Source organism: Aricia agestis, chromosome 10, assembly GCF_905147365.1.
Source record: "Aricia agestis chromosome 10, ilAriAges1.1, whole genome shotgun sequence".
In the NCBI taxonomy this organism is placed as follows: domain Eukaryota; kingdom Metazoa; phylum Arthropoda; class Insecta; order Lepidoptera; family Lycaenidae; genus Aricia; species Aricia agestis.
In genome coordinates, this window is record NC_056415.1 from 7306275 (window position 1) to 7329423 (window position 23149).

General features: G+C 35.1%; 1 protein-coding gene across 1 annotated transcript in view; it reads right to left on the reverse strand.

Moving 5' to 3' along the window:
• Nucleotides 1-22359, reverse strand: part of LOC121730993 — a 145888-nt gene extending 123529 nt beyond the window's left edge. The window contains exon 1 of the mRNA XM_042120272.1: nt 22227-22359. The gene's annotated coding sequence lies outside the window, so the exon portion shown is untranslated. The remainder of the gene's footprint in view (nt 1-22226) is intronic.
• Between the last annotated feature and the right edge of the window lie 790 nt (nt 22360-23149).

The following is a 23149-nucleotide window of genomic DNA, read 5'->3' on the forward strand; positions in this document are numbered from 1 at the left end:
TGAAAATTGTTGAAAATGGTTCGCTTAATTAATCACCGCTTGTGTTGCTGTGCGCAGTTCGCCGTGATTAAAATTTTGATTTCAATTAACAAATCTCGCACGACACGTAACATTAGGCGTTTGTGACGTAGTCATGAATATAGATCGATATTCATAAACCCACAGAGCTGAAATGTGACAGACAGTCTGTCTGTCAAAATTATTCAGGTATAGTCGTAAATACTGATGAGAATGTTATATTATGCCGTCTAAAGGTCAATTCAGACCGCAACGCGACACGTAGATGTATTTCAAAATTTGTATTGACTTTAATTGCATTTCGTAATGAGATCATGCAAAGAATTTGTGCACTCCTCAACATACCTTTATATCTATAAATCTCTCATTCGGTCACAACTTGAATATGGTGTTGCAATTTGGAACCCATATTATAAAAAATGTAGTAACGCAATTGAAATGGTCCAAAAGAAATATCTCCGCTCAATGCAATATAGATGTTGTCGTTCCCGAAAACCTTACAATATTCTGTTAATGACACACAACCTTCTCCCACTAACATCTAGGCGAATCCAACTTGAGATGATGCTCCTTTTTGACCTTTGCCATAATCGTTATGATTGCATTTCCCTAAATAATAAAATATGTTATAGGACACCTCTCACAACTCATTCTCGTAGGCCACATCAAACATTCTCTATATACATATATATTTTTTCAACTTTTTTTTCTTTTCTCTTTTTAAGTAGTCGTGTTCGTTTTGTTTTTCGATATACGCGTGCTGCTTCCGCGCATGCGTAACAATAGAAATTGACATCAGTCATAATTTAACACATGACACTGTATGTAATAGTGCATAGCAAAGCGCTGCGCATGTGCAAGAGAAGCGAAACGAATACGACTACTTACTTACTTACCTACTATTTACTGTAATATTAGTTTTACTATGATATATTTTATCTTACTAAGTATAGGCTTAACTACCTCGTACAGTAATTTAGACACTGTGTACTTATCGTTTAATTCTTCAAATCTACAAATCACAAACAAATTTTGTTTTATGATTTGTATGGATATGTTATATATAGTTTATCTTCTTATTTATTGTATATTTTGTCTACATCTGCCCCTTTACTGAGTGCATTGTTTTAATTATTTATTGTAGTAATTTGTAGTTAACGTTGTTGGTACCACAGTTAATAAGATTGATTTGTATACTCTTTTAAGGAATATGTACTTTGGTTACTGTTTGTTGACTCTAATAAATAAAAAAAAAAAAAAAGAAAAGACATCATTGCAAGTATGTCATGCAAATTTAGAAATGCATCAACGCGTCGCGTTGCGGGCTGAATTGACTCTAAGCAGTAGAAAAGTTATAGAATTCCTACCGAAAATATTAAAGATTGTACTTAATATATTATATAGTTGTTTTTCTAGCAGAACCATGACACATAATGTTTGTAAAATATTTTATCGAAGCAGACCTCGAAGCTTACATTAAATAAAAAATTATAGCCATTTAGGCAACAAAAAAAAATACGTTTGGCACTCGGGGACTACCGCGGTAAAGCTATTGCAAAGATATTTTTTTTTCAAATTATACAATTATATTTTATACATATAGTTCGCTTACGTCTATCTAAATGTTAAGTAAATCTGCAAACGAAAACTTGATGGTAAACTAAGCCGTAGTTACACTTTGCCTATGAATTGGCGACCTATTGGCGTGCTCCATGTCGATATTGAGCCGGCAGTGAATGGGCCAATCAAAACTGGCTTAAAGCCGTGTTCAGACGAGTAGCTTGTCTCGGTCGAGTTACACATCTCGACATATTCCAGAGAATTCGCAAGTTTGTTTGACATAGTATGCCAAAGATTTTGCTCTTTATTACAGATGGATAAGCGAATAATAAAAGGTAGTTGAATAATGTGTTTAAGAAAATTACAGTCTTTTTACTCAACTATTGGATGAATTATTTTTTACTGACAAAAACCAAACATAATAAAAATAGGTACCAGATGCCTGATAAACACATATTCTCATTCATTAGTATGGATTTTATTAGTTTTTTATTAGTATAAATCATAATTTAATAAATCGTAATTTTATTAGTATTTTATTAGTATAAACCCACCAAAAACATAAATGTAAAAATGGAGTTCTGTTATGCTGGAACTTGGCTTGACACGCTACCGCGTTTCTAGATTATACTTTAATTTTCATGAAAGGTCTTTGGATAGTACTTATTTCATAAAAATGGACGGTTCCCACTCGACCCACTCGATACTTCAGTTTCGGTACAACAAATTCGCGGGAAACATCTAGTTTGTAATACCAGTTATTATTGACTAGATCCGTTGCACCAAAATTCGTTTATCGTGCGGGAACCTTTCCCGGGAATCAAAGTATCTCTATACCAAATTTCAGAAAACATCAGAAACAGACAGACGGTTCAATCAATGCGGTTCACAGACTACATCTACTTACCAAGTTTCGATAGTATAGCTCTTATAGTTTCGGAAAAAAGTGGCTGTGACATACGGACGGACGGCCAGACTGACAGACATACAAACAGACAGACGGACGGACAGACATGCACACTTTCGCATTCATAATATTAGTATGGAAGTATGGATGCTAATAAGTTTCAAATTAACTATCCAGTTTGAATATTTTAAAAACTTTGAATATTTAAACTACTGTTAGTTGATATGTAACAATCGTAAAGCCTTATCTGCGACACCGAATACGCTTTTGTGATGGTTTCTCGTCTTAGTAGTCTAGACATACGACCCTACTCCACGAGAACTTTTGTCTGACTGTCAAGCGTTAGAAAAGAAAGAACTTTTCTTCAATTTAAAGAGAATATATATTTTTTTAATAAAGGATCACTATTTTTTTAAGTCTATTAATTTTGTTTTGTTTTATCGTGTGCGTTTTTAAAGTCTTGCGTTCTATGAAAATTATACATATCTTTTAGGGTTCCGCATTTTGATACATCAACAATAACACACCGACATTTCTAAAGTACAATATCATCTATCTCTAATCTCTATATTTAGTGATTTCGTAGAAATACAACAATAACAGCACATAATAATTATTATACTGTGTTATAATAAGGTATAATTATTTTAATGCAATAAGTTTTTCAATACGTGCTGATTTATTGGAAAAACTTATTCCATTTAAGAAACTCGGTCATCATGAAATTCGCTTCGTATTTATTTTAGAAAATTCTAGGAATTTCTAGGAAAATTCTAGTGCTCCTATAATAATTGGCGGGTGACGTTAAGCAGTTTTGTCACCTCGGATATCGGCGAAATAATTTCGCGGTATTGGCTTCGCGATATTGCTGATATTTTGTGACTAGGAACCTAGCGGCCGCACTATTTTAGCTTTATCTAAATATATAAAAATGGATTTCCAATTGTGTTAGTAACGCTATAACTCGATAACGGCTGAACCGATTCTGCTAATTTTAGTTTAAAGTAATCCTTGAAGTCCAGGGAAGGTTTTTAAGTAACACGAAGTTATAGATGTATTCTTTAGCTGCTAAAATCCTTATTTACACAGTTTGTAATAAAACAAAGTGATAAATGATAATAATTTAGTTAAGTGTATGTATCCCTTTTAAAAAGCCCACTGTGAAGGTAGCAGCGCTGAAAGAACATTTTTTGTGATTTGTATGGGCAAGCGACCCAGCGTCATTAATTTGCCTATACAAAAGATTAAAAAAAGTTCCTCTTACAGAGCTGCTACTTTGACAGACCCACCCTTTGTTTTGTTACATTCTGTATAAGGGTTTAACAGCTGCACTCATTGGCATTCAAGTTTTTATTCCAGTAACAATCTAGCACTGGATTGGATTACTGTATTGGAATAATGTGAACCCGCTATAAATGTCTTAAGATAAAAACCATTACGAGTACAAATGTATAGAACGAAAAAACTAAAACACGCAAAATACACGATGCTTATCCAAGAGTGTTTCTTTATATCCACTTTAAGATAAAATACAGCGTAATCTGGGATAAGGCAAAGTATTACGTTTAGGTTTTTGTTTCTTTCTCTCTTTCTGACTCTCTACTTATCTGCGACATCGCTTGACCTCAGTAACATGCGATTTGTTCACTTTCTATTTTTTTAATCAAGAGATCTTTATTTATAAAGATGAGAAGAAAAGCCTTCGTAAGCCCGCGAGATGCTTGTTTAATAAGTGGTAGTATAAAATGAATGAGAAAATACCTTAGCAGTAAAAAATATTAGTAAAATGAATTAACGTTTTTAATTTAAAAAAAAAACATGATACTACGAGTACTTATGGTACTCGTAGCATTAAAAATTACATAAAAATCACTCATCGTAATACTTTAAGCATGATATAGGTATAAGTAATAATTATTAAATTTCCATTCGTACAATTTATAATAATAACATTATAAAATTTATAAGTGTCATGTTTAAATATTTTTTGTCCAAAAATGTTTTGAATGGTGTTTTTGACTCAGTACTATATTGTAAAACGCTCACGTACTACACACGTGTTTTCTAGATAGCAGGTATATGAGAAAGTGTTTTGATAAACATAATATGTACCATAGTCTAAGTTAATAATATCAATACTTATATAAATTACTCCCACGTCCCTAGAGTAATCTTAAAGCTGAATCTCGAACAAAAGTAATATATTACTTTTACTGCCAAACTTAAGGTTTGCAAAATATTATGGTATTTTCATTATAAAAGAACGGAATAAAATTCCCTGTGGCTCGTCAAAATGGCGGCTTGACGCAGGGGATTCGCTCGCGGTCCATTTAATGAAATTAAAAATCGAACTTGCAACGGAATTAGTGAAGGATTGTGGTACATATTAGCACAAGCCGAGTACAAAAACGTATGCATATAATATGTATCTTATGAATATATAAATAGCAGTGTTATATTTGATCACCAGAAGTAAACTATTCGTCATTCACGGTTATAAATATAAATAGGATATTTAAGATATGTAATGAGCATAGAAATTATGTACCTACACTAAATACAGAATATAAATACCTACACAAAAAGAAGCGGGCCTTTTCAGAGTTGCTCTTTTAAGATTAAGTTATAGGACACCTTAATTTTCACTCTAACACTTTGACTGTGTAACGTTTTGGAAACGTACGGTAACGTCACATAAGTCCATTATCTGACCCTTGAAAGTACAAAGAATGAGTTAAACTACAAAAGTTTGTGCCAGCTAAGCGTTCTATAAAGTGAGCAGATGCGAAAAAATGGTCTAGAAAATTGCGTGCAAAAAATATACGTCTGTAGCACTCTATTTAAAAAAGTAATTTACTTATTTTAACTGTATTTTGTGTATAAATGTATATAATATTAAATTAGTCCGAACAAAAGTAAAATATTATTAAAATTACTCTATAATACTTCATACTATATCTTAACGATGCTGTCGGACTACCGATCACTTTTCGTTACTCTTTGAATCCAATAATATTTTGACAGAAATCAAAATAGAGCACTACAACTTTTCACATTTAAATAGAAAGATGAAAAGCGATAGGCCGAATTTTACGTATTCGGCGATCGTGATTTTATAGTCTACAATATGAACACAACAGCATCTGTTAATTATATTTTTAATAAACACACTGCAAATAACCAATATGAAGGCGAGTAGGGAAAACCCGAACGAAACACGATTAGAAGCCAATAACGTCCGAACATAAGCCCCGTTCAGCAGGTTCCGGACGTTAGCACAATATAAAAGAAAACGGGCCAGTTACATAAACTCTAATCAAGGGTTCAGGGATTTATCCATTAGGTTTATCGAAAAGTAATCCGTAAGAAAGTAAGTCTGTGACCGCTGCCTCAGAAAAATATCAGAATATTCAAATTCTTACCGCCGATAATCTATATGTTTGCCTGCATGTAATTGGTAATGGTTAATATTATAAACATTGTTATAATAGGTCAAATAATAAAGCTGTTTTACCTACAAGCTACTGTACTTTAATTAATTTAAATTACTTATAGCTATTGTAATTGAGCATAATTATGCTATTATATAGAGGAAATAAAGCAGCTATTTTCACAAGTCAAAAGAAATCATCGTATATCAATTCATGATATATACGAGTACCTAGATGCAGTAGTGAAGGCTGCAGGAACTTTTTTATTGAGGCTCTAGAGACTTAAAAAAATTATAGACTTTACAAATTAATAATGTAATTTTAATTATGTCATCATACATTTTCCAACATTTAAGAGGTAAGAGAAGCCAGGAAAGCCAGGTATTACAAGAACCCCAAGACAGACACATAATATGACAGTAGGTAATATAATGTAACATTGTGTTACCATTCGTTCCTTTCGGATTGCGAAGTTCTTAATATAAAAACGCACCTACGAAAACCAAATGTTTCAGGAGTCTCGAGTGTGTGAAGTAACAGTTGGCACGTCCAGTTATAATTACATCACACGATAAATCTTCCTCAACCCGTGTTACGGACCCATTTCACTGACGCAGAAACTTCGAAACTGTGCGTTGGACTGGATAAGATTTATCTAACGAAAGTTTTTTTTTCCTTTGAGTTGTATCGCAAAGATTATGAAAATTATGTATTTATACGATAGCCGCTACCGGTATTATTTTATGGGATTTTGAACATTAATGCTAGCTACTAGTGAGGAAGATTGCTTGATTCCGTGCTGTTGAATAAAAATATCATAGGAAGAAGTTTGTATCAAATGGGCTTTGAAACTACTTGACCGAATTGAAAGCAATTCTGTATAAATATCGTATTGCCCACAAGAAATACACAGGCTACCTTTTATTACAGAAAAATGTACGGTTCCCTGCGAGAAACTGTATTTACGCAGATAGGTTCGCAGGCAAAATCATGTTTAAAATATAACTAAAAATGTTTTTGACCTTGTAATAAAAATTATACAAAGTTAATGGTTTTTATATGGATGCTCTTATACATCTATCTCATACATTTATTAAATGACTCATAACTTTCCCCGGAGCACTTTAATTCCATTAAGCATTTGAGGCCATTTGCTCTTACATCTCTATGGAAGTGCGTCATTTTATAGCAGAATTCTTCATAAATGCCACTCATTTAACGTATAAGGCATTGCTACTAGCTCCTCTTACTAGCATTTCTTATCTAGGTCATAAACTAAGTTTAAGTTACTATCCATCACTGTCTTTTTTAACCGACTTCCAAAAAGGAGGAGGTTATATGTTCTTATGAGTCCAATTCAAATAAAAATAATATCATTTATATTTTTATGTTTGTTAATTTAAAGTCAAAGCCGCTTGTACTATCAGAGAAGTAAATTCCTAGGCAGATGGGCGACCTACGTGGTTTGGTCGCATTACGTCAAACCCAGCCGACAGATCACAATAATAATTAACGTGAAAACATGATCCGATCAACTGCCTAGGAATAAATTTCCTCGATGGTACAATGTACAGGCAATAGCCTAAAAAGAGCTATAAACTTTAAATTTCGCACCCGTGTTGTTTTATAATGTAGGCGAATCCAAAAAATCTGATTTCACGTGGGCCAAGCCTCAGGGAAAACTAGTTTTTAATAAAATTAATAACAATTCCACTTCAGTTGTGAAAATGAAAATGCTATGAAAATATGATAAAACTGTAAACAAAATAGAAAAATTGAAATAAAATCATGGCAACTAAAACATCTCATCATTTTAAATAGATGAGATTGCTTCAAGTGGCAAAAAGGGAACATTTTTGTGCACGAAAAAACATCAAATTAAGTCTTCAAAATTAAATATTCAAATAAGCATTTAACCCGAGCAGACTGTACAAAAAGAAAAATATATAAAACAAGGTTGGGAAAAATTATTTTAGATTGCGAGCAGATGCATTTTGTTTTTTTCATACTTTAATTTCAGTTTTGTCTTAAAAGCTCTTCATCAGCGTATTTATTTTAACATTAAGCACAGATTGCTTTGACCTCAAAAGTTAATACCAACAATAACTTTGCTGGACAATGTATTGTTCTAGACTTTCCGGTTACCTTGGACACCCTTAATGGTCCCGTGATTAACTATAACTTAAGAACGGATAACGATTTGGCTGAAAATTGGTGGTACCAGGTATCTGTATATACAGGTATTAGACAAAGTATCTTTCAATAAAAACGATGACGAAATTTGTTATCAAAATGTATGCGGTTTGACATAAGACATCGCTAAATGACATTTCGCGAGCGAAGACTAATGTCAAATCCCATACATTTTGATAACGAATTTCGTCATCGTTTTTAACGAAAGGGACTTTGGCTACGGCCTCTGGTAGAACCAGGAGACGGATATAGGATACTTTTTATCCCGTTCGACCGCGTTTCCGTGAAGTCAATATGAAATAAATTATCTTAGCTATACATAGAATCACAGCTTGATTACACATAGAACTTTAAAATTAACCTAACACTATAATAATATAATTAATTTTTAATTATCAAAAAGAATATCTTATTTCTTATTAAAAACAATAATATTCTATTATACTAATTATTAATTAAATTAAGTACATAATTCAAACTACAAAATTAACAATAACAATATATACAGGTGTCAGGTAAATAATAAAAAAAAAAATTAATAAAAAAAAAACTTCATCAAAAAGACGGTGGTCTTTTGTCTTTTGGTGCGCTGCGGGGTGCCGCAGCGCACCATGCTCAAATGTCCCCATCACGCTGGCCGCATTACCGCGCTGAATGGCCAGGGAGACATGTTGGGCTAGGTACGCGCCGGAGCGTAGATCGTTGCCTGCTTCCCGCAACCGTCGTCCGAGCTGGCGAACAAAAGCTTTTGCCTCGTTGCACCACGGACCTCCCGTTTCGACGGCAAAAGGCACAAAGAGGTATTGACTTTCCAAGTCCGCGTATTTGTTGTGCTTTTGCCGAGCAGCGTGCTCAGCGGCAGATCCCGCATTTCGGGCAGTACCAGAAATGTGAGAAGCGGCGTACGTACTAACGCACGTGGCATCCCATAGGAGGCACCGACCTTTCTTCCAAGGGATCAGGGAAAGGCCGTCCGGGGGTTTTCCGTCGCTTCGGCTCAAGCGAGGGGGCTCGAGCATGCACAGTACGTCCGCCGACATTAAGGCTCGACGGAGAATGTCGTTGAGGGCGTGGTGTCTAGCAAAACGACCGGCAGCTTTAATGTATCTGAGCCCATGGTGGCCGTACGCGTCAACCTCAGTACCTACTGCAGGGACAGCGATGAGGCTCGCACACTTCGCAGCCTAGTCTCAGGGCCACTGCTATTCTTAGGGTGTTATTATCAAGAAGGGTGCTGAGCTGTGGTGACGGCAACGCCTGGAGCCAGGCACTAGATTCCACGCAGGAAATTGCCTTAATACGGGCCAGTGCTGATTCTGACCGTGAGTTCAACATACGCGTTGAGGTATATGTGGAGCTGAGGTCATCCCATGCACGCTGGGAGGTGACATCCTCGGGGGGGTTGATGCCAGCATATAATTCTTGCCAAGCAGTTTCTGCGTCGGTCAAAAAGGGGATGCTGCATCTTGCACCTTGGGCTTTTAAAATGTTAGTAACAAGGTCAGCAACTCCATTCGACGACGCAAGAAATGCCGGCAAACCAACAGAACCTATGCTCCTGATGCCCAAACCACCGTGTTTTACCGGTAGCGCAGCTTGTTGCCATTGCGGATCATCTAGAGAAATATTGAGTATTTCCTCCAGTATGGATCGGATAATACTCTCTAACTGACAGACCTCCTTGGGAAATCGCCAGGTGGGGGCTGTCCTAATTACATAAGTGTGCTTGGGCAGAGAGAAGCAGCTGCGGTACAGTATTAAGGCAATGTGAGAAGATACGTTGGTGAGAAGTTCTCGGACATGTGTTAGAATTTTGCCCTTACTTTCTTGGGTTACTGGAATGGCATCCGGGAATGAAATCGGCGCGCCTAGGAGAGAAAATGTAGATTTGTTTAGGGTTTTAATTCCAGGGAGCAGAGAGTCAAAAGTGGTGATTTTGTTTTCGGCTGTATCTCCGCAAGCGAAGATTTCGCATTTGTTAGTATATATTTCGAGTCCCAGTTCTTGAAGACTACTAGAGAGAGTACGTATATCTTCCGCGACTGACTCCAGACTTCCACCGATTGTGCCATCGTCAAGATACCAGATGTTTAGGGAAAGACTTTATGGAGGATATGGATTGGTGAACGGCTAAGCTAAATATAAGGGGACCTAGGGGGTCACCTTGTTGTGCTCCTACCTGCGAGGGAATTATGTGATTGTCGTATGTTAAATTACTGGGTGAAGCGTAACATTGGTGTAGAAAGGGATATAGCGAAGGGATTAGTTCCTTTGCCTCGTTTAAGATGATATCTTTTTCGACGACGTTGAAGGCGTTTTTTAGATCCACCTTTACGATGACACAGTCGCTGTTATCTGGGTTCATAGCAAAAGCCCGCGTCGCGTGGATTGCCGCCTCGCAGCCGAGGGCAGTACCGAAGCCAATTTGGGTAGGTTGCAGGTGTGATGCCATAAGTTCCCTAACGGCTCGACATGCGCACTTTGCTACGAGGCGTCTAAAGGTGGAACCTACAGCTATTGGACGTATGCCTCCATCTTTTTTTAAGAGGGCACAAAGTGTCGCCCCATAAAGGTGTGGAGAAACGTCAGGATTTAATGTGCCTTGTAGTAAGAAATTGCAGAGATTGGTAAGTGATTTTAGGAGACGTGGGCCGTTGTTGCCGGCAGAGGGCGATGATAATTCTTTAAGGTGTTGGGGGCGGATGCCGTCGGGGCCGGAGGCAGATGAGTTATTGAAGCTTTGTATAGCGGAAGCAACGTCTGCAGGGGATAGCACCAGAGGAGGTACAGACACTACGGAAGACAGGGGTGGTATGGACAGTGGGCGGGAGGGAGCAGGGTGCTTTTGGATTAGGGACTCTAGAGTGTTTGTGTTGGTGGGGGCGATTTTGCAGTCTGAGACGAGCAGACGTGCCGCTTCTGCTAAATCACCTTCGTGTACTTTTGCTTCTACCCTTTTAACATCGATCAGGTCTGCCAGTTTGCCAGCTGCAATACTTCTGGCTCCTTTGGGCACATGTTTCAATACGCGGACACTGCGCTTGAGTTTGGAGAGGCTTTCGAAATCGAATGAGTCGTTACTGACCTGGTTGGGCTGAGTGGTGCCGCCGAGGGATGTCGAGATGCAGGATAAATTCTATATATATAAAACTCAAAGGTGACTGACTGACATGGTGATCTATCAACGCACAGCTCAAACCACTGGACCGATCGGGCTAAAATTTGGCATGCAGGTTGATGACATGACGTAGGCATCCGCTAAGAAAGGATTTTGATCGATTCTACCTCCAAAGGGTTAAAATAGGGGATGAAAGTTTGTACAATATAATAATACTTCTTAACGCGAGCGAAGCCGCGGGCAAAAGCTCGTATATTATAAAATTCTCGTGTCACAATGTTAGTTACCGTACTCCTCCGAAACGACTTTACTGATTTTTACCAAATTTTATATGCATATTCAGTAGATCTGAAAATCGGCTACTGGCTACTTTTTGTATTGATAAGTGCATATTTTTTTGAATAAAAATATTAGTAAATTATTATACAACTCGAGACTGACGGCGACCATTGTTTGTGCGACGGGATAGCGATGGACGCTGCCATAGTGACGTACTTATTTAGTCACTTCAATAAAATAATATGGGCGAAATACTTTACATGGCAAAACAACATTTGCCTGGACAGCTAGTTTTACATTAATAAAATTGAAATGGACTATACCACAAGTTGTATAACCCACATTAAAAAAGGAGGTCATATTACATTCAAGCTGTAGGTTTTTTTCATCCGTAGTTTGCATTTATGTACGCTGTCACTTTTAATAAATCTGGAACATTCGATGTCAGTCATCATCTCAACAGCACGATCGGTGTAGCGCTTTGGAATGCAAATAAACAAATATTGATTTCGTATTTGAGTGCAATTTATTGGCACGACTATTGAAACTTACAATACAACTAGGTTACAATGCCATCTCCAATCATATTGGATTGAAAAGATTGGGTAAAAAATTAAAAAATAATTATTACCTTGAATGGGGGTAATAATTATTGTATGCCGTCGAAATAAAATATACATGAAATGGATTCTGGCATAGTTAGTTTAATACCTCGATCGTGGGAATCGCATACACAATAGATTTTCAATTGTTATGCCGTATACGACAGCCGGGTGCCGCTTGGGGATTGATGGGTTAACTATTTTTCCAAAAATTGCTTTAAAAAATGCCTTTTTTAACGAACATTTTTGTCATAATACTCACTGTTTTGTTTTGTTGTCCCGAGAGTATGCAATTGTAACCAGTTTATTTTTTTATAATTATATAAAATATATATACTTTTACATTTAATTTATTACACAGTTGAATAGAATAGAAAAAAATATATTATTAATAATTAATATTCGCTATTAACTCAGAGAATTCCGATATAAGTATATTCTAAGATTCTAAGACACAACAGCTACAATAAGAAAAAAAAAACAAAATAACACTTAAATCCAGAAAAAATCTCGCTCAAATTGTCCAAGTTGAAACTGGGGCCATTTTGCAGAGAATTTTGTCGATAGCCATAAAGAGGTCCCCGAACAATCTTGTTTGCAACTAGATGTGCTGTTTCTTTTTACATCTGCTTCTTTACGAGCTTTGGTCGGTCATCAACTCCTTTGGAGGATTTACATATGAATGAAAATAGTTATCGTAAAATACATAATATTACTCAGTAGTTGAGGACCAACCGAGTATGAAAGTGACTTAAGACTTTCCCTTTAGATTAATGTTTTGAAGACTATTCAAGTTAAGACGGTCTGGTAGCACTTGACTTGTCCTGTGTCCTGCATAATATGTTTAAACCTTCATAGTTACTTTTTATACCTTTTACTTTTTATAGTAATCCAAAATTACTATTCACTTTTTCTATAGATACATGAAATGTCCTACGTTTCAAATTGCTTTTAAACATTATGTAAAATTACACTACATAAGGTTACATTCAACGATAAAGTTAGCACAATACTTCGGGTATTGTGATGAAAGCACTCCAACTTATTCTGAAGTTATTTATCAGTTGTATTAAAAATATTATTGTTAAAACTGAAATACCTGTGAATGGGCGTAACTTCGTACACAATGAAAACTTTCCCTAAGCTCTCGTCGTGGAAATTCCGAAATTTCTTAAAGAACGCTTACAAGATAAAAAGTTTGTGGCAGATTTTAACTTTCTGTCTCTGAAATTATTGTCCCGTGCTCTCACGTAACATGAAAGAAAGAAAACATGTTTATGACTTTGTATATTTGACAAAAAACTATAATTGCCATCATTAAAAATCAAAAACATTATGTTATTATTAAATACATAATAATAAAGCAAAACTAGTATATCAGCACACTGGTCAAACCCTTACAACAGAAACTTGAAATTTTGCAGACGTATCCCTATGATGTGATGATGTTGATCTACGAAGAGTAATATTTAATTTCAATACAAATGAATTACACAGGGGATTAAATACACGTAAATGAGGCGAAATAATAATAATAGCTCCCACACCGGTTTCGGTGACGGAGGCCGGTTTCATTTAAACCAGGCCAGCTACGCAGGAGTAATTTTATAGTGCCCAAGTGTGTGCGCAGTACACAAGAGCACACTCTCTATTCCTTTACTCTCATAACTCAGTGGGACGGAAGACCGACACGACCGGCGAGAGATCAGGCGCAGGACCGACTTTTCACATACCCATCCGACGCATGGATCATCTTACTTGTCAGACAATCAGGTGATCAGCCTGTATTGTCTTAACCAAACTTGAAAATAACATATTTCCAACGCGGGAATCGAACCCACCACCTCCGAGTCAAGAGTCGCGCTCTATACCACTAGACCACGGAGGCGAGCAACAGACATAAAGGATATAAGATAGAGCCTATTAACGAAATTAATTCTTTTGCATTTATAGAATTTTCTTTATTATTATGAATGAGAGCTAATGATATCAGTAAGCTTTTAAGCTTGACGCAACCCAACCAAATCACGTAGTCGCGCCATCTGCCTATCATCTATTTCTCTGATAGAACTACTACAAATAGTCCACATATCGTATATCAAGTCGTATCTCAACTAAGTATTCCGCCGGTAAGTAGTTAGAAGCCTTAATTTATGAACAAGTTTAACCACCCGCGCCGCCTAAATTGTACTACAAACTTGGCAAACGTCTTAGGTAGCACACCAAACTCTTGATTACTGCTATCTATATTCTATTCTATGATACTATACCAAAGAATATATTTTAAACTAGCTGTTGCCCGCGACTTCATCCGCGTCAGCAAAATGTGATAACAAAGATAATAGAAAAGAGAAAAAAAAATCCCCTTTTTAAGGTTCCTTTATAAAAAAGTGAAATATATCCTCCTCCTTTTCGGAAGTCGGTTAAAAAGTAGCCTAAGTTAATCCTTACTACATCGGCAATGTGCCTAAAAAAGTCCCGTCAAAATTGCTCCAGCCATTTCAGAGATTATCCGGAACAAACAGACATACAGACAAAAATTGTAAAAAAAAATTGTTTTGGTGTCTGTACCTATATATATTCATATGCATTTAGTAAAAAACGGTCCTTTCAATATTAGAAACAGGCACTCCAATTTTATTTTTAAGTATATAGATGTATTATAGATGTATGGATTTATAGATAACATAATTCAACAATGAACTCAGAAACATATCTTTTTTATTACAATCGTGTAACGCTGTTTCCACACAAGCTAAAAAAGTAAAGATTTATTCAACAAAGACCCCTGTATCAATAGCTAGTCAGATTAAAAAAGATGACCCTACACAATTCAAGCCCTATCGTATTTTCCTCGGAGTTTAATGAGGAAAAAAGTACTTGTACACTACGCTTAAGTGTCATAACCAGTTTTGCTGAGCAAACTAGATAGAACTTCTCATAAAATAATATCTAAGAAGTGACGACGACGAAATTACGACCAAAATCCGTGGCTAAAAGAATAAAAAAATTAAATGTACTCCTCAGTAATCTTATAAAGTGGGAAAGTAGTAGTTGGGGAGGGGAAGAGGGGATTTCGGGACAAGCTCGAGCGGCTTATATTATAGGCTTCCGACATGACGTGTATAGAAATCAGATTTCTCACGTGGTGGGTTATTTTTTATTTTTTTGAATATTGAAATTTCATCGGATCTGTCAGATTAAGATATACCCCAAAGAAGCTTCCATACAAAGCATTGACGATTCAAATGCTACGTAAGCCTTAGGGACATTTTGAAATATAAAAAATAAAGCTTCATATTTTCCTTAAGCTTCGCAGATATTTTATTTTGCATTAAACTAAATAATTTAGTCCTTGTTGTCTAAAATATATTTATAATTTACCTATATAAGCAATTTTCTGAATATATTTTCTTTTTCAAAACTTTAAAATGACTGCAGTTTCTGAACCCACCGCTAAAATAAAAAACATTCTTATTTTTTTAATCTATTTTATATATTTTATATTTTATTTTATATAAAAAACCTACTAGGTCTCCATGACGCTCAAATGACTATACAAATAGCACCTTCCCCTCCCCTAATATAGGTACTTACAAAGGAAAAATAAAAATATCGTCAGTCGACGTCATTCCTAAAAATTGCTGTAGATAATACTTTAGTAGTTACTCCTAGGTAAACTAAAAATTTACGTATAAATTGCTCCCCGAATGCAACTTACTTTAAACTTCGCTGTCTGGAATCTGAATAACTTAAATTCATCTACAAAATTAATGTTTAACTTTTATTAACTACACACAATGAGTTCTTGCTACGTCTACGAAATATTTCTACGGTAAACATTTTGCTGCATAAAGTCGTTTTTTTTTCATTATTATTTATTCAAGTACCATGAAATAGAACATAATTATAGAAGTAGATAGATATTATATATTTTTTGTGGATCACTAATTTGGTCACTAAAAGTATTTTTTGTAGACCACTCTTGGGTAGAAATAATCATCAATTATAATTTATGAATTCTAGATTTGTATTCAACACAACAACTTGTCCTTATACATTAAAAACTTCGTAGAACTTCCTAACAATTCTCAGAAATCTAAATTGTAAAGTTGATAGTGCAGTCCGCTTGTGTGTTCCTGTTTTCCAAATGTTTGACTAGACTGGCTTTAATTGCACCCATGATAACTACAAATGACTATTAAATAGTGCCAATAGCTGGTTTTTCAGGAACGTTGCCTTTGAAATAGTTATACTTGATGCCCAAAATTCGTTTATCGCGAGGGTACCGTAAAAACCGTACTATATTTTTTATGAACAAAAACTATCCTATGCCCGTTCCCGTCTACTTTAAGATCTTCTATCTTCATTCTTCATAAATAACAAATTACATCTAAATTGTTTCGGCCGTTTAAGCGTTAAGAGCGGGACTAACCCAAAAAATCAAACATCGTCCTTCTCTCTTCACACTTACGCCCGTCTTTCATATGCCAGGTGAAAAAGGACGACGCGGATTCATCGCCAAATTATTTTTTTCTCAATAACTCGATAAATATACAACATTTTAAAAATCTGCTAGGTCGATCTCTCAATGATAGAATTTTATACAATGTGTTAAAATATTAACTTAGTTCAATGCACGGTTATGTCAATAAATGAAAAATTCGTGAAAATTAGATGCATCTTTGTAATTTTTTTTCTATAGAGAAAATTTTAAGATATCGGGTTTTTGCTCAAATCGAATTCTCGGAAATATAATGTAGTATCTAATTTTTAAAAATGAAACAATTCGGGGCTTATTTTCAAGTATAAAAATGAATTATAAAATCGACACTTTAGGGTTAGTCGCCCCCTTAAGAGGTAACAGATAGACATACTCACACACATTCACAATATTGTTAAGGATGGGATTTCGATGACGATTTTAAAGTTTTCGTGGTAAGTGAAGCGGATACCTATCCAACGCCATTCTATGAAATATAGATACAGATGTTTGTCGTATTAAAATAGACTTGGAAAACGGTTGATAAATTATTAAGCTTAAGCCCTCAATGCGATAATGGGGGACCGCTGGATCGGTTTAGCCTATCTATCCCGATCTAATTAATAAACATAACCAGTCCTCAGATTAGACTGGAGTTATAAATACTCTGTTGTTATCATAGCTCCCACACCGATTTCGGTGACGGTGGCCAATTGAAATTGAGGCATTGTGACCAAACGTATTCGCAATTTCTTTACTATCCTTATGCAAGACGAATGATTTAACACGAAAAATTAGACAAGATATCAGGCGCAGACCGACTTTGTACATATCCTTCAAACAAATGGATCTATATCTTACCTCAGACAATTAGGAGATGAGTCTGCAATGTCGTAACCAATCTCAAAATCGACATTTTTATTTGTTTCAAATAGTAAGGATTATCGAATCCGACCTCCGAGTAAAAAACCAGCTGCTCCAAATCACTAGACCACGTGCAACTTTTTTATCAAAGTGTTAAAGAAATTCGCAATAATTTAAAATAAACACGTGCTACAAACGATAAAATTGCACAGAAGATAATTCTCGCAAAGTTATCTTTTCATCAGGATATTGTTTTCGCCCCATTGAAATTAATATTGGAGGTACGCGAAAAGTTTGCGAGAACATAAATAGTATTTATTACTGCAGTAAATTTTCATTAAAATAATATATTCAATCCATTTTTTTCGGTCTGCCGAATTTAGATTTTCTTTTTGTAGATTAAGATTTATATTACGACGCTTATTCAGCCGATTGTATTACTACAATCGGCTGAATAAGCGTCGTAATATAAATCTTAATCTACAAAAAGGTCTATAAATATTTTCTTTTGTAAACCAGAGTAAAGCTAGATTGATTATAATATTACATTCATAGGTTTAGACTAGAAACTATTCATCTTATTAAAAATATATTTACGCACCGTATAACTACTCAAGGTCCGCTGTCATTATATTATTTTGTCAATGTGCCAGACAAAGACAAGCAGGACGTTGTATAGTTATTAGCTGTTTAATATTTTTATCAGTAAGGTCCCATGATCATTAAGTAACACGTAGGACGTTCTGATAACATCTGATTCGTTCAGAACTCAAACATAACTTATTTCTTGTTATTATAACCCCCACGACAATTTTCGTTGCTGCCAATAGAAAAACGAAGATATTATCCACTTTTACAAAGTGTAAAGTATTGAAGAAAATATCTACGTTCAAATCAACACGCTCAGTTCAAATTTTCACACACGTGCGCGACTTCTCCATCTAGAATCTAGATAAGACGGATAACTAGCGCTCAGTAGGAGAAGTCGAGCTCTCAACATTCTCAAAGATACGGCTGACAATAAAATGCAGCATATTTAACGTTCACTATTTCCTTTGCGTCTCAGAATTATGAATACCCTTTCCCTCTATGTATTCATTCAGTTGAAAATTAAAATTTTAGAACTCGGCATGTCTTTGTGTGTCAATTTAAAAGCCTTTTCCACGATAGACCTGATCGAAGAAATTGATAAGCATGATTAGCTACATGCGAAGCTGCGTTTAACATAATTTACGTCGATCATGGAAAATAATAGACTTTAATTGCTCCATTATGAGCAAATGTAGATATTCAATTATGAAAAAAACATGGCAAGGTAAACATTAAAAATCTTACTATACCTAATACGAATGAAAGATCAAATGTTATTTACGAACGCTGCTGTATTCTGGTGGCGAAAACGTGTCATTAACAAGTAACAAAAGAAAAGCAATTTATTTCTTAGTTCTGCCATATCATGTAGGTATCTGCTTAAAAAACATAAATTGGCTCGTTCTTGGATTATACAAAACGTGCAGGCCGAGCCCACCCTCCGTGAAATTTAAACATCTTTTCATAGATAATACTCTTCAAAGAATAAATAATTCATGAAATAGGTAATGGATCTTAAGGTTAAATATTTCCTTTATTGTTGTAGAGGTTCAGACGGCCTCATTTATATTTCAATAGGTCATTAATTTTGTGTTTAAATATTAAAATCTATGAGATCACGGTCTCATTCGTCCCGACGAGGGAAAAACTTTGTGATTTCGGACAGCTAATCCAAAGGGAAGCGGAAAATTAAGATTTATCTTGGATATTTGACGTTGTTTTATAAATTTGCCCTTAAGGTGTTTCCTCGTGTTCCAACGGAACTTTGTGAATAAATCTCAGTAACGTGAAGTGTACGCCAGTCTCGAATGGAGTTTAAGTGGACTTTGTCATTAACGTAACATTAACATATTCTTGAACGTACGAAGTTCTCTTTGTGAATAAACAATTAGATGAAAGAACATCTAAATCTCAAATACAGTAAAACAGCTAACAAGGCTTAATTAATTTCATTAATGTTTATTTCTAAACAAATTTTTGCGCGTGCTTGATATATTTCTATTTTATTTTTATTTAGGGCCTGTTTCACCACTTCCTGATAAGTCTATCCACCAATTAACTTGACAGATCAAGTATGGAGAATCTGTCAAAAAAGTTGTGAATAGCCTATTAGGCACTTTATCAGAAAGTGGTGAAACAGGCCCTAACTCTTCTATTTTATTATTATTTACTGGATTTCACGACGTGCTCGAATTTAAGGTTTTTTAATATCACTATTATCTTCACATTTAAGAATCTAAATAATTATGATTTTTTATTGATTTTTTAAATTCCTTTGATAAAAGCATTAAAATAAGGAACACCTTATTCCTAGCATTTTACATCCTATACTTATTTGGCAGGCATCGGTTTTTAAAATCCAAAAACATCTCAATATACTAAAGATATTTGAAACACTTAGGGCCTGTTTCACCGCTTCCTGATAAAGTGCCGGATAAGCTATCAACAATTTATCTGACAGATACTCCATACTCTATGTATCAAGTTAAGTTGTGGATAGCCTATCGGGTACTTATCAGAAAGTGCTGAAACAGCCCCTCAATAACTAATAGTGTTTCACAAAATCAATGATGATATTGGTAAGCCAGTGGCATCCAGTGGGATGAAATATAGCCGGAGGATGTCAAGCTTGTGTCACATGACACCTCCCTATAATTTACTTTGAGGTTATCTGAAATTCCGAGTAGTAGGACAATCTTGCAAATGGCATGTTGGTCGTGCATATTAATGGTGTGCTTACATGTTATCCTGCATTGCTCTTCGACCAGAATATTATGTGCTCCATTTTTCTCATTAACGACCTAAAAAGAATACTTTTACGAGTTTAATTTTACTTTAAATAAAGTAATAGTTAACTTATTCCAATTAATATCTGCTACGGGTTATAAAGGTAAAGGTAAAGCTATGATTAATGAACAAGTAAAATGTAAGAATGTAAAATAAGAAAACAAAAGAATATTGTAAAAAGACAATACGATATAAAAGCCATGTAAGAAAGTAGTAAAAGAAAATTTACATAAAAAAGAAAAAGATAAAAATGAAAAAGATATAAATAAAAGATAAAAAAAAACAGCCCTGATCATGTTAGGGGGAGTATAAAAATAAAAAAGGTAAAGCTAATACGTATTAAATGTCCAAACCTCTCGAAAAAATCTGAACTCAAAATCAGAGAAACTCAAAATCGGAGAAAGATTTAACTAACATTTTCTTGGAAAAATGTTCGCTATGCAAATATATTAAAACAAGTCACTTTATCTATTGCCTACCTGCAAAACCACTGAAGTGATTTTAATTTAGTTGAAATATAGTATCCAACGAGCTTTTGCCCGCAGCTTCGCTCGCGTTAAGAAGTATTATTATATACAAACTTTCATCCCCTATTTGAACCCCTAGGGGTTGGAATTTATCAAAATCCTTTCTTAACGGATGCCAACGTCATAACATCTACCTGCATGCCAAATTTCAGCCCGATCCGTCCAGTGGTTTGGGCTGTGCGTTGATATATATAGAAGAAGAAGACTATCTGTACCCTGATGTGTGCAAAAAGTATGATAAAAAACAGTTCAAAATATATTTTCATATATTTAAGATGCTGCATAAAATTTAAAGAGCTACAGAGTCTTTATAACTATACTTCTATAAACCCCTTTATCTCTTGTTACGGAACCTATAGTTGTAAGCTTGTTCAATCTAGTAATACCATAAAATCTGCTACAATTTCGTTAATCACGCGAACAAGAGCACACATTTAATCGTATTAATTGCTACGACTGAAACATAGAGCAATAAAAAATTTACCGCCCCACTCCCTAACAGATAATTTGATATTGTCTTCGCATAGCTAGGGTTGCTACCTGCACAAAATTTTTCTTAGCCCAAAGACGTTTTTGTTCGTGAATCTTGATGAATAATGGCAGCCCTGACAGACACGATCATTTCTAATTAGTCTGTAATTCCGTTACGACAATACCTCTTAATAAATTGAGGAATCGTGGAAAAGCTTTTTATTTCAGCTCGCCTAATTGTCAAAATATCATTTTGTAAAGCTTTTTGATTCCTAAGAATGAAAGAAAAGATTGAGATAAATTTTACAGAAGCTACTAAAGATAATGTGGTTTTAAAAATATAATATATATTACTCGTACAAAAAGCCATATTTTGAAATATTGCCGGCAAACAAAAAATACTGTAACCATCCTATCAATTAAATCTATATTTTTTAAAAAACATATAAAATGAAACGCACATTTTTTATCAAATGGATGCAATAAAAATGCTTTAATGAATTATTAATAAAGTGGAAATATGAACTGCGCATTATTTTGTAACAAATTTTAAATTCTAGAGCGTTCTAAAATAAAACCTTTTTTGACGTTTTGAAGTATTACGGGTTTACCTAACAATGTTAAACGAAGTGTTCAAATTCATTGAAGTCCACCAACGTATTATTAGTTTATGCACGGCTCGCATATTTCGGTCTCGGCGCAGCTCGGAACCTAGTTACGCAACCAAAGTATTTGCTGCACTTGAATTTTTTTTCTATAAAAATAAAAAAAATCGAAAAAATTTGGTGACATTGAAAATTGATTTTTATTTACAATTGTTTTTTTTTAACTAAAATAATGTAGCTAAAATCGAAAAAACAAAATACAACATCAATATTTCTACCAAAAAAACTCACCTAAAAATCATCCAACCACATATTTATCGAAACCATCAAAATTAACGAATCGCACTATCGAGTCCGTGAAACTCACTGGCTGCGAAAGTTTATGTCGCGGTGTCGAAGTTGGGCGGGCGAGCGAGTAGCGTGCACTCGGTCTGCGCTGCTAGTGACGGCGCGCGGGGCGAGCGTGCGCATGCGCGGACCCCGGGACGCTGACGTCAGCCAGGGCTGCCACTTTCCTTGTAGATTGTTAGTTGGCAGCCCTGGAGGGATGTGAACCCCGACCTCGTTACCGCACTAGAACCTCAAACGATGAATCTTCACTATTTATTTAATTTAGCAATCCAAATTGTGGATAAAGATAAAATTTTAGCGCCAGCTAGGAGGTTAGTTATGACTTATGGTAATATTTCGACGGCTATGTCGTTTCAATAGCTATCGGTATATTTTGCATCAAAAGCTTTTGGAGAAAAGTTGTGAAGAGTTGAAGACTATTGTTTGCAAATTATACTTAATAGTTTTGTGAGTACCGCATTGTAATACTTTTAATCAATAATTTTACATTAGCTCATCTAGTACCTACAAAATTCAATAATTATTAACGCAATTAAAATATTAGTGACGGATATAATTAACGTAATAACCTGGTTATCTAAGCTTAATGAAACCGGACTCCTCGAGAGCCAATCACTGATTGATAAAGGCTTTAATTAACCTACGCGATAATTAAATTGCGTTAAGTGCGTGTCAAACGTATAAAATGACATGTTGAAGTAATTAATAACCCAAGCGTATACCACAATTCACCGTATGTACTTTAAATAAAGTCTTAATTTTTTTAATGACATAAGGGGGCAAACGAGCAAACGGTTCACCTGATGGAAAGCAACTTCCGTCGCACATGGACACTCGCAGCATCAAAAGAGCTGCAAGTCTTT